At 63.1% G+C, this 9445-nt stretch overlaps 1 non-coding gene across 1 annotated transcript; it reads right to left on the reverse strand.

The window, feature by feature from the left end:
• Positions 1-4083: 4083 nt before the first annotated feature.
• LOC148058296 (5S ribosomal RNA) lies at positions 4084-4202 on the reverse strand. Its single transcript, XR_015709998.1, has one exon. It is a non-coding gene; the product is annotated as a 5S ribosomal RNA (ribosomal RNA).
• Between the last annotated feature and the right edge of the window lie 5243 nt (positions 4203-9445).

Raw genomic sequence — 9445 nt, forward strand, 5'->3', positions numbered from 1 at the left:
GGGCATGACTGCTCGAGTCACCCGCCAACCCGGTCCGGGGCACCTCCAGGGACCGGCGGAGGACGCCCGCATGACCGCGACAAAGTGTCTCAAAGTCGGGCACGACCGCTCGAGTCACCCGCCAACCCGGTCCGGGGCACCTCCAGGGACCGGCGGAGGACGCCCGCATGACCGCGACAAAGTGTCTCAAAGTCGGGCACGACCGCTCGAGTCACCCGCCAACCCGGTCCGGGGCACCTCCAGGGACCGGCGGAGGTCGCCCGCATGACCGCGACAAAGTGTCTCAAAGTCGGGCATGACCGCTCGAGTCACCCGCCAACCCGGTCCGGGGCACCTCCGGGGACCGGCGGAGGACGCCCGCATGACCGCGACAAAGGGTCTCAAAGTCGGGCAGGACCGCTCGAGTCACCCGCCAACCCGGTCCGGGGCACCTCCGGGGAGCAGTGGAGGTCGCTCGCATGACCGCGACAAAGTGTCTCAAAGTCGGGCATGACCGCTCGAGTCGCCCGCCATCCCGGTCCGGAGCTCAACACTTTGTCGTTTTTTCCACTCCCTCCCCATTAACCTCTAGGTGGTTGCGCTCGTGACATCAAAAAGACCACTTTTTGCAGAGCAGTCACACTCGGAAAAAATTCGTTTCGTCTGGCAAAAGAACCAGAGTTCTCAGCGGGCTTCCAGTCCAACCTTGTCCGATTTTGAGGCACCAGGCTCGGCCACAGTCCGAGCCCATTCACTCCCTCCCCTGTTGTACTCGCTCCCTATTAACCTCTAGGTGGTTGCGCTCGTGACATCAAAAAGACCACTTTTTGAGGAGCAGTCACACTTAGGAAAAATCCGTTTGCGCTCACACCATCCCTCCCCATTAACCTCTAGGTGGTTGCGCTCGTGACATCAAAAAGACCACTTTTTGAGGAGCAGTCACACTTAGGAAAAATCCGTTTGCGCTCACACCATCCCTCCCCATTAACCTCTAGGTGGTTGCGCTCGTGACATCAAAAAGACCACTTTTTGAGGAGCAGTCAGACACCGAGGTTTTCTGGATTTATGTCCGTTTTCCTGGTTCTCTGACTCGGGCACCTTGTGACCGACATCCCCCCCTTCCCTGGTTCTATTTTGCCGATACTTTGGTGAGTTTTCTACCCGCAAACCAAGCCCCCCAAGCCCGCCGCCTGGTGGGGGAGCATGCCGCCTGGCCCGGTTCTATTTTAGGTCACTTTGGTGAGTTTTCTACCCGCAAACCAAGCCCCCCAAGCCCGCCGCCTGGTGGGGGAAGAGGCCCCCTGGTCCCGGTTCTATTTTAGGACACTTTGGTGAGTTTTCTACCCGCAAACCAAGCCCCCCAAGCCCGCCGCCTGGTGGGGGAAGATGCCCCCTGGTCCCGGTTCTATTTTAGGACACTTTGGTGAGTTTTCTACCCGCAAACCAAGCCCCCCAAGCCCGCCGCCTGGTGGGGGAAGATGCCCCCTGGTCCCGGTTCTATTTTAGGACACTTTGGTGAGTTTTCTACCCGCAAACCAAGCCCCCCAAGCCCGCCGCCTGGTGGGGGAACATGCCCCCTGGTCCCGGTTCTATTTTAGGACACTTTGGTGAGTTTTCTACCCGCAAACCAAGCCCCCCAAGCCCGCCGCCTGGTGGGGGAACATGCCGCCTAGCCCGGTTCTATTTTAGGTCACTTTGGTGAGTTTTCTACCCGCAAACCAAGCCCCCCAAGCCCGCCGCCTGGTGGGGGAAGAGGCCCCCTGGTCCCGGTTCTATTTTAGGACACTTTGGTGAGTTTTCTACCCGCAAACCAAGCCCCCCAAGCCCGCCGCCTGGTGGGGGAACATGCCCCCTGGTCCTGGTTCTATTTTAGGACACTTTGGTGAGTTTTCTACCCGCAAACCAAGCCCCCCAAGCCCGCCGCCTGGTGGGGGAGCATGCCCCCTGGTCCCGGTTCTATTTTAGGACACTTTGGTGAGTTTTCTACCCGGAAACCAAGCCCCCCAAGCCCGCCACCTGGTGGGGGAAGAGGCCCCCTGGTCCCGGTTCTATTTTAGGACACTTTGGTGAGTTTTCTACCCACACTGCAGGTCCCCAAATGCCGCCATCTGGTGGGGGAACATGCCGCCTGCACCGGTTCTATTTTAAGTCACTTTGGTGAGTTTTCTGCCCACACTACGGGTCCCCAAATGCCGCCATCTGGTGGGGGAACATGCCGCCTGCACCGGTTCTATTTTAAGTCACTTTGGTGCGTTTTCTGCCCACACTACGGCTCCCCAAATGCCGCCATCTGGTGGGGGAACATGCCGCCTGCACCGGTTCTATTTTAAGTCACTTTGGTGAGTTTTCTGCCCACACTACGGGTCCCCAAATGCCGCCATCTGGTGGGGGAACATGCCGCCTGCACCGGTTCTATTTTAAGTCACTTTGGTGAGTTTTCTGCCCACACTACGGCTCCCCAAATGCCGCCATCTGGTGGGGGAACATGCCGCCTGCACCGGTTCTATTTTAAGTCACTTTGGTGAGTTTTCTGCCCACACTACGGCTCCCCAAATGCCGCCATCTGGTGGGGGAACATGCCGCCTGCACCGGTTCTATTTTAAGTCACTTTGGTGAGTTTTCTACCCACACTACGGGTCCCCAAATGCCGCCATCTGGTGGGGGAACATGCCGCCTGCACCGGTTCTATTTTAAGTCACTTTGGTGAGTTTTCTACCCACACTACGGGTCCCCAAATGCCGCCATCTGGTGGGGGAACATGCCGCCTGCACCGGTTCTATTTTAAGTCACTTTGGTGAGTTTTCTGCCCACACTACGGGTCCCCAAATGCCGCCATCTGGTGGGGGAACATGCCGCCTGCACCGGTTCTATTTTAAGTCACTTTGGTGAGTTTTCTGCCCACACTACGGGTCCCCAAATGCCGCCACCTGGTGGGGGAACTGCCGCCTAGTCCCGGTTCTATTTTAGGTCACTTTTCTCACTTTCTGACCCACAAATAATGCCCCAAATGCCGCCGCCTGGTGGGGGGAACTGCCGCCTAGTCCCGGTTCTATTTTAGGTCACTTTTCTCACTTTCTGACCCACAAATAATGCCCCAAATGCCGCCGCCTGGTGGGGGGAACTGCCGCCTAGTCCCGGTTCTATTTTAGGTCACTTTTCTCACTTTCTGACCCACAAATAATGCCCCAAATGCCGCCGCCTGGTGGGGGGAACTGCCGCCTAGTCCCGGTTCTATTTTAGGTCACTTTTCTCACTTTCTGACCCACAAATAATGCCCCAAATGCCGCCGCCTGGTGGGGGGAACTGCCGCCTAGTCCCGGTTCTATTTTAGGTCACTTTTCTCACTTTCTGACCCACAAATAATGCCCCAAATGCCGCCGCCTGGTGGGGGGAACTGCCGCCTAGTCCCGGTTCTATTTTAGGTCACTTTTCTCACTTTCTGACCCACAAATAATGCCCCAAATGCCGCCGCCTGGTGGGGGGAACTGCCGCCTAGTCCCGGTTCTATTTTAGGTCACTTTTCTCACTTTCTGACCCACAAATAATGCCCCAAATGCCGCCGCCTGGTGGGGGGAACTGCCGCCTAGTCCCGGTTCTATTTTAGGTCACTTTTCTCACTTTCTGACCCACAAATAATGCCCCAAATGCCGCCGCCTGGTGGGGGGAACTGCCGCCTAGTCCCGGTTCTATTTTAGGTCACTTTTCTCACTTTCTGACCCACAAATAATGCCCCAAATGCCGCCGCCTGGTGGGGGGAACTGCCGCCTAGTCCCGGTTCTATTTTAGGTCACTTTTCTCACTTTCTGACCCACAAATAATGCCCCAAATGCCGCCGCCTGGTGGGGGGAACTGCCGCCTAGTCCCGGTTCTATTTTAGGTCACTTTTCTCACTTTCTGACCCACAAATAATGCCCCAAATGCCGCCGCCTGGTGGGGGGAACTGCCGCCTAGTCCCGGTTCTATTTTAGGTCACTTTTCTCACTTTCTTACCCACAAATAATGCCCCAAATGCCGCCGCCTGGTGGGGGGAACTGCCGCCTAGTCCCGGTTCTATTTTAGGTCACTTTTCTCACTTTTCTACCCACAAATAATGGCAAAAAAAAATGCTTACAGCACCCAGTATTCCCAGGCGGTCTCCCATCCAAGTACTAACTGGGCCCGACCCTGCTTGGCTTCCGAGATCAGACGAGATCGGGCTCATTCAGGGTGGTGTGGCCGTAAGCGAGGGAAGCGCTTGTGAAATGCCCCAAAGTGTTGAAAATGTTCCCCAGGCCCCTGGTTCCCCATCCCCGCAGGAGGAGGCTCCCCAGGCCCCCTGGTTCCCCATCCCCGCAGGAGGAGGCTCCCCAGGCCCCCTGGTGCAGGAGGAGGCTCCCCAGGCCCCTGGTTCCCCATCCCCGCAGGAGGAGGCTCCCCAGGCCCCCTGGTTCCCCATCCCCGCAGGAGGAGGCTCCCCAGGCCCCATGGTTCCCCATCACCGCAGGAGGAGGCTCCCCAGGCCCCCTGGTTCCCCATCCCCGCAGGAGGAGGCTCCCCAGGCCCCCTGGTGCAGGAGGAGGCTCCCCAGGCCCCCTGGTTCCCCATCCCCGCAGGAGGAGGCTCCCCAGGCCCCCTGGTTCTCCATGCCCGCAGGAGGAGGCTCCCCAGGCCCCTGGTTCCCCATCCCCGCAGGAGGAGGCTCCCCAGGCCCCCTGGTTCTCCATGCCCGCAGGAGGAGGCTCCCCAGGCCCCCTGGTTCTCCATCCCCGCAGGAGGAGGCTCCCCAGGCCCCCTGGTTCTCCATCCCCGCAGGAGGAGGCTCCCCAGGCCCCCATGTTCTCCATGCCCGCAGGAGGAGGCTCCCCAGGCCCCTTGGTTCTCCATCCCCGCAGGAGTAGGCTCCCCAGGCGCCCTGGTTCTCCATCCCCGCAGGAGGAGGCTCCCCAGGCCCCCTGGTTCTCCATCCCCGCAGGAGGAGGCTCCCCAGGCCCCATGGTTCCCCATCACCGCAGGAGGAGGCTCCCCAGGCCCCCTGGTTCCCCATCCCCGCAGGAGGAGGCTCCCCAGGCCCCCTGGTTCTCCATCCCCGCAGGAGGAGGCTCCCCAGGCCCCCATGTTCTCCATGCCCGCAGGAGGAGGCTCCCCAGGCCCCTTGGTTCTCCATCCCCGCAGGAGGAGGCTCCCCAGGCCCCTGGTTCTCCATCCCCGCAGGAGGAGGCTCCCCAGGCGCCCTGGTTCTCCATCCCCGCAGGAGGAGGCTCCCCAGGCCCCCTGGTTCTCCATGCCCGCAGGAGGAGGCTCCCCAGGCCCCCTGGTTCTCCATCCCCGCAGGAGGAGGCTCCCCAGGCCCCCTGGTTCCCCATCCCCGCAGGAGGAGGCTCCCCAGGCCCCCTGGTTCTCCATGCCCGCAGGAGGAGGCTCCCCAGGCCCCCTGGTTCTCCATCCCCGCAGGAGGAGGCTCCCCAGGCCCCCATGTTCTCCATGCCCGCAGGAGGAGGCTCCCCAGGCCCCTTGGTTCTCCATCCCCGCAGGAGGAGGCTCCCCAGGCCCCTGGTTCCCCATCCCCGCAGGAGGAGGCTCCCCAGGCCCCCTGGTTCTCCATGCCCGCAGGAGGAGGCTCCCCAGGCCCCCTGGTTCTCCATGCCCGCAGGAGGAGGCTCCCCAGGCCCCCTGGTTCTCCATCCCCGCAGGAGGAGGCTCCCCAGGCCCCTGGTTCTCCATGCCCGCAGGAGGAGGCTCCCCAGGCCCCCTGGTTCTCCATGACCGCAGGAGGAGGCTCCCCAGGCCCCCTGGTTCTCCATCCCCGCAGGAGGAGGCTCCCCAGGCCCCCTGGTTCCCCATCCCCGCAGGAGGAGGCTCCCCAGGCCCCCTGGTTCCCCATCCCCGCAGGAGGAGGCTCCCCAGGCGCCCTGGTTCTCCATCCCCGCAGGAGGAGGCTCCCCAGGCCCCCTGGTTCTCCATGCCCGCAGGAGGAGGCTCCCCAGGCCCCCTGGTTCTCCATCCCCGCAGGAGGAGGCTCCCCAGGCCCCCTGGTTCCCCATCCCCGCAGGAGGAGGCTCCCCAGGCCCCCTGGTTCTCCATCCCCGCAGGAGGAGGCTCCCCAGGCCCCCATGTTCTCCATGCCCGCAGGAGGAGGCTCCCCAGGCCCCTTGGTTCCCCATCCCCGCAGGAGGAGGCTCCCCAGGCCCCTGGTTCTCCATCCCCGCAGGAGGAGGCTCCCCAGGCGCCCTGGTTCTCCATCCCCGCAGGAGGAGGCTCCCCAGGCCCCCTGGTTCTCCATGCCCGCAGGAGGAGGCTCCCCAGGCCCCCTGGTTCTCCATCCCCGCAGGAGGAGGCTCCCCAGGCCCCCTGGTTCCCCATCCCCGCAGGAGGAGGCTCCCCAGGCCCCCTGGTTCTCCATGCCCGCAGGAGGAGGCTCCCCAGGCCCCCTGGTTCTCCATCCCCGCAGGAGGAGGCTCCCCAGGCCCCCATGTTCTCCATGCCCGCAGGAGGAGGCTCCCCAGGCCCCTTGGTTCTCCATCCCCGCAGGAGGAGGCTCCCCAGGCCCCTGGTTCCCCATCCCCGCAGGAGGAGGCTCCCCAGGCCCCCTGGTTCTCCATGCCCGCAGGAGGAGGCTCCCCAGGCCCCCTGGTTCTCCATGCCCGCAGGAGGAGGCTCCCCAGGCCCCCTGGTTCTCCATCCCCGCAGGAGGAGGCTCCCCAGGCCCCTGGTTCTCCATGCCCGCAGGAGGAGGCTCCCCAGGCCCCCTGGTTCTCCATGACCGCAGGAGGAGGCTCCCCAGGCCCCCTGGTTCTCCATCCCCGCAGGAGGAGGCTCCCCAGGCCCCCTGGTTCCCCATCCCCGCAGGAGGAGGCTCCCCAGGCCCCCTGGTTCCCCATCCCCGCAGGAGGAGGCTCCCCAGGCGCCCTGGTTCTCCATCCCCGCAGGAGGAGGCTCCCCAGGCCCCCTGGTTCTCCATGCCCGCAGGAGGAGGCTCCCCAGGCCCCCTGGTTCTCCATCCCCGCAGGAGGAGGCTCCCCAGGCCCCCTGGTTCCCCATCCCCGCAGGAGGAGGCTCCCCAGGCCCCCTGGTTCTCCATGCCCGCAGGAGGAGGCTCCCCAGGCCCCCTGGTTCTCCATCCCCGCAGGAGGAGGCTCCCCAGGCCCCCATGTTCTCCATGCCCGCAGGAGGAGGCTCCCCAGGCCCCTTGGTTCTCCATCCCCGCAGGAGGAGGCTCCCCAGGCCCCTGGTTCCCCATCCCCGCAGGAGGAGGCTCCCCAGGCCCCCTGGTTCTCCATGCCCGCAGGAGGAGGCTCCCCAGGCCCCCTGGTTCTCCATGCCCGCAGGAGGAGGCTCCCCAGGCCCCCTGGTTCTCCATCCCCGCAGGAGGAGGCTCCCCAGGCCCCTGGTTCTCCATGCCCGCAGGAGGAGGCTCCCCAGGCCCCCTGGTTCTCCATGACCGCAGGAGGAGGCTCCCCAGGCCCCCTGGTTCTCCATCCCCGCAGGAGGAGGCTCCCCAGGCCCCCTGGTTCCCCATCCCCGCAGGAGGAGGCTCCCCAGGCCCCCTGGTTCCCCATCCCCGCAGGAGGAGGCTCCCCAGGCGCCCTGGTTCTCCATCCCCGCAGGAGGAGGCTCCCCAGGCCCCCTGGTTCTCCATGCCCGCAGGAGGAGGCTCCCCAGGCCCCCTGGTTCTCCATCCCCGCAGGAGGAGGCTCCCCAGGCCCCCTGGTTCCCCATCCCCGCAGGAGGAGGCTCCCCAGGCCCCCTGGTTCTCCATGCCCGCAGGAGGAGGCTCCCCAGGCCCCCTGGTTCTCCATCCCCGCAGGAGGAGGCTCCCCAGGCCCCCATGTTCTCCATGCCCGCAGGAGGAGGCTCCCCAGGCCCCTTGGTTCTCCATCCCCGCAGGAGGAGGCTCCCCAGGCCCCTGGTTCCCCATCCCCGCAGGAGGAGGCTCCCCAGGCCCCCTGGTTCTCCATGCCCGCAGGAGGAGGCTCCCCAGGCCCCCTGGTTCTCCATGCCCGCAGGAGGAGGCTCCCCAGGCCCCTGGTTGGGAGAGGGGGAAAAAGAGCAAAGTGTTTAAAAATGCCCCAAAGTGTTGAAAATGTTCCCCAGGCCCCTGGTTCCCCATCCCCGCAGGAGGAGGCTCCCCAGGCCCCCTGGTTGGGAGAGGGGGAAAAAGAGCAAAGTGTTTAAAAATGCCCCAAAGTGTTGAAAATGTTCCCCAGGCCCCTGGTTCCCCATCCCCGCAGGAGGAGGCTCCCCAGGCCCCCTGGTTGGGAGAGGGGGAAAAAGAGCAAAGTGTTTAAAAATGCCCCAAAGTGTTGAAAATGTTCCCCAGGCCCCTGGTTCCCCATCCCCGCAGGAGGAGGCTCCCAAGGCCCCCTGGTTGGGAGAGGGGGAAAAAGAGCAAAGTGTTTAAAAATGCCCCAAAGTGTTGAAAATGTTCCCCAGGCCCCTGGTTCCCCATCCCCGCAGGAGGAGGCTCCCCAGGCCCCCTGGTTGGGAGAGGGGGAAAAAGAGCAAAGTGTTTAAAAATGCCCCAAAGTGTTGAAAATGTTCCCCAGGCCCCTGGTTCCCCATCCCCGCAGGAGGAGGCTCCCCAGGCCCCCTGGTTGGGAGAGGGGGAAAAAGAGCAAAGTGTTTAAAAATGCCCCAAAGTGTTGAAAATGTTCCCCAGGCCCCTGGTTCCCCATCCCCGCAGGAGGAGGCTCCCAAGGCCCCCTGGTTGGGAGAGGGGGAAAAAGAGCAAAGTGTTTAAAAATGCCCCAAAGTGTTGAAAATGTTCCCCAGGCCCCTGGTTCCCCATCCCCGCAGGAGGAGGCTCCCCAGGCCCCCTGGTTGGGAGAGGGGGAAAAAGAGCAAAGTGTTTAAAAATGCCCCAAAGTGTTGAAAATGTTCCCCAGGCCCCTGGTTCCCCATCCCCGCAGGAGGAGGCTCCCAAGGCCCCCTGGTTGGGAGAGGGGGAAAAAGAGCAAAGTGTTTAAAAATGCCCCAAAGTGTTGAAAATGTTCCCCAGGCCCCTGGTTCCCCATCCCCGCAGGAGGAGGCTCCCCAGGCCCCCTGGTTGGGAGAGGGGGAAAAAGAGCAAAGTGTTTAAAATGCCCCAAAGTGTTGAAAATGTTCCCCAGGCCCCTGGTTCCCCATCCCCGCAGGAGGAGGCTCCCCAGGCCCCCTGGTTGGGAGAGGGGGGAAAAAGACCAAAGTGTTTAAAAATGCCCCAAAGTGTTGAAAATGTTCCCCAGGCCCCTGGTTCCCCATCCCCGCAGGAGGAGGCTCCCCAGGCCCCCTGGTTGGGAGAGGGGGGAAAAGGAGCAAAGTGTTTAAAAATGCCCCAAAGTGTTGAAAATGTTCCCCAGGCCCCTGGTTCCCCATCCCCGCAGGAGGAGGCTCCCCAGGCCCCCTGGTTGGGAGAGGGGGGAAAAGGAGCAAAGTGTTTAAAAATGCCCCAAAGTGTTGAAAATGTTCCCCGGCCTCCTGGTACCCCATCCCCGCAGGAGGAGGCTCCCCA

This window comes from Callionymus lyra, unplaced genomic scaffold, assembly GCF_982586985.1.
Source record: "Callionymus lyra unplaced genomic scaffold, fCalLyr1.hap1.1 HAP1_SCAFFOLD_120, whole genome shotgun sequence".
Classification (NCBI taxonomy): domain Eukaryota; kingdom Metazoa; phylum Chordata; class Actinopteri; order Syngnathiformes; family Callionymidae; genus Callionymus; species Callionymus lyra.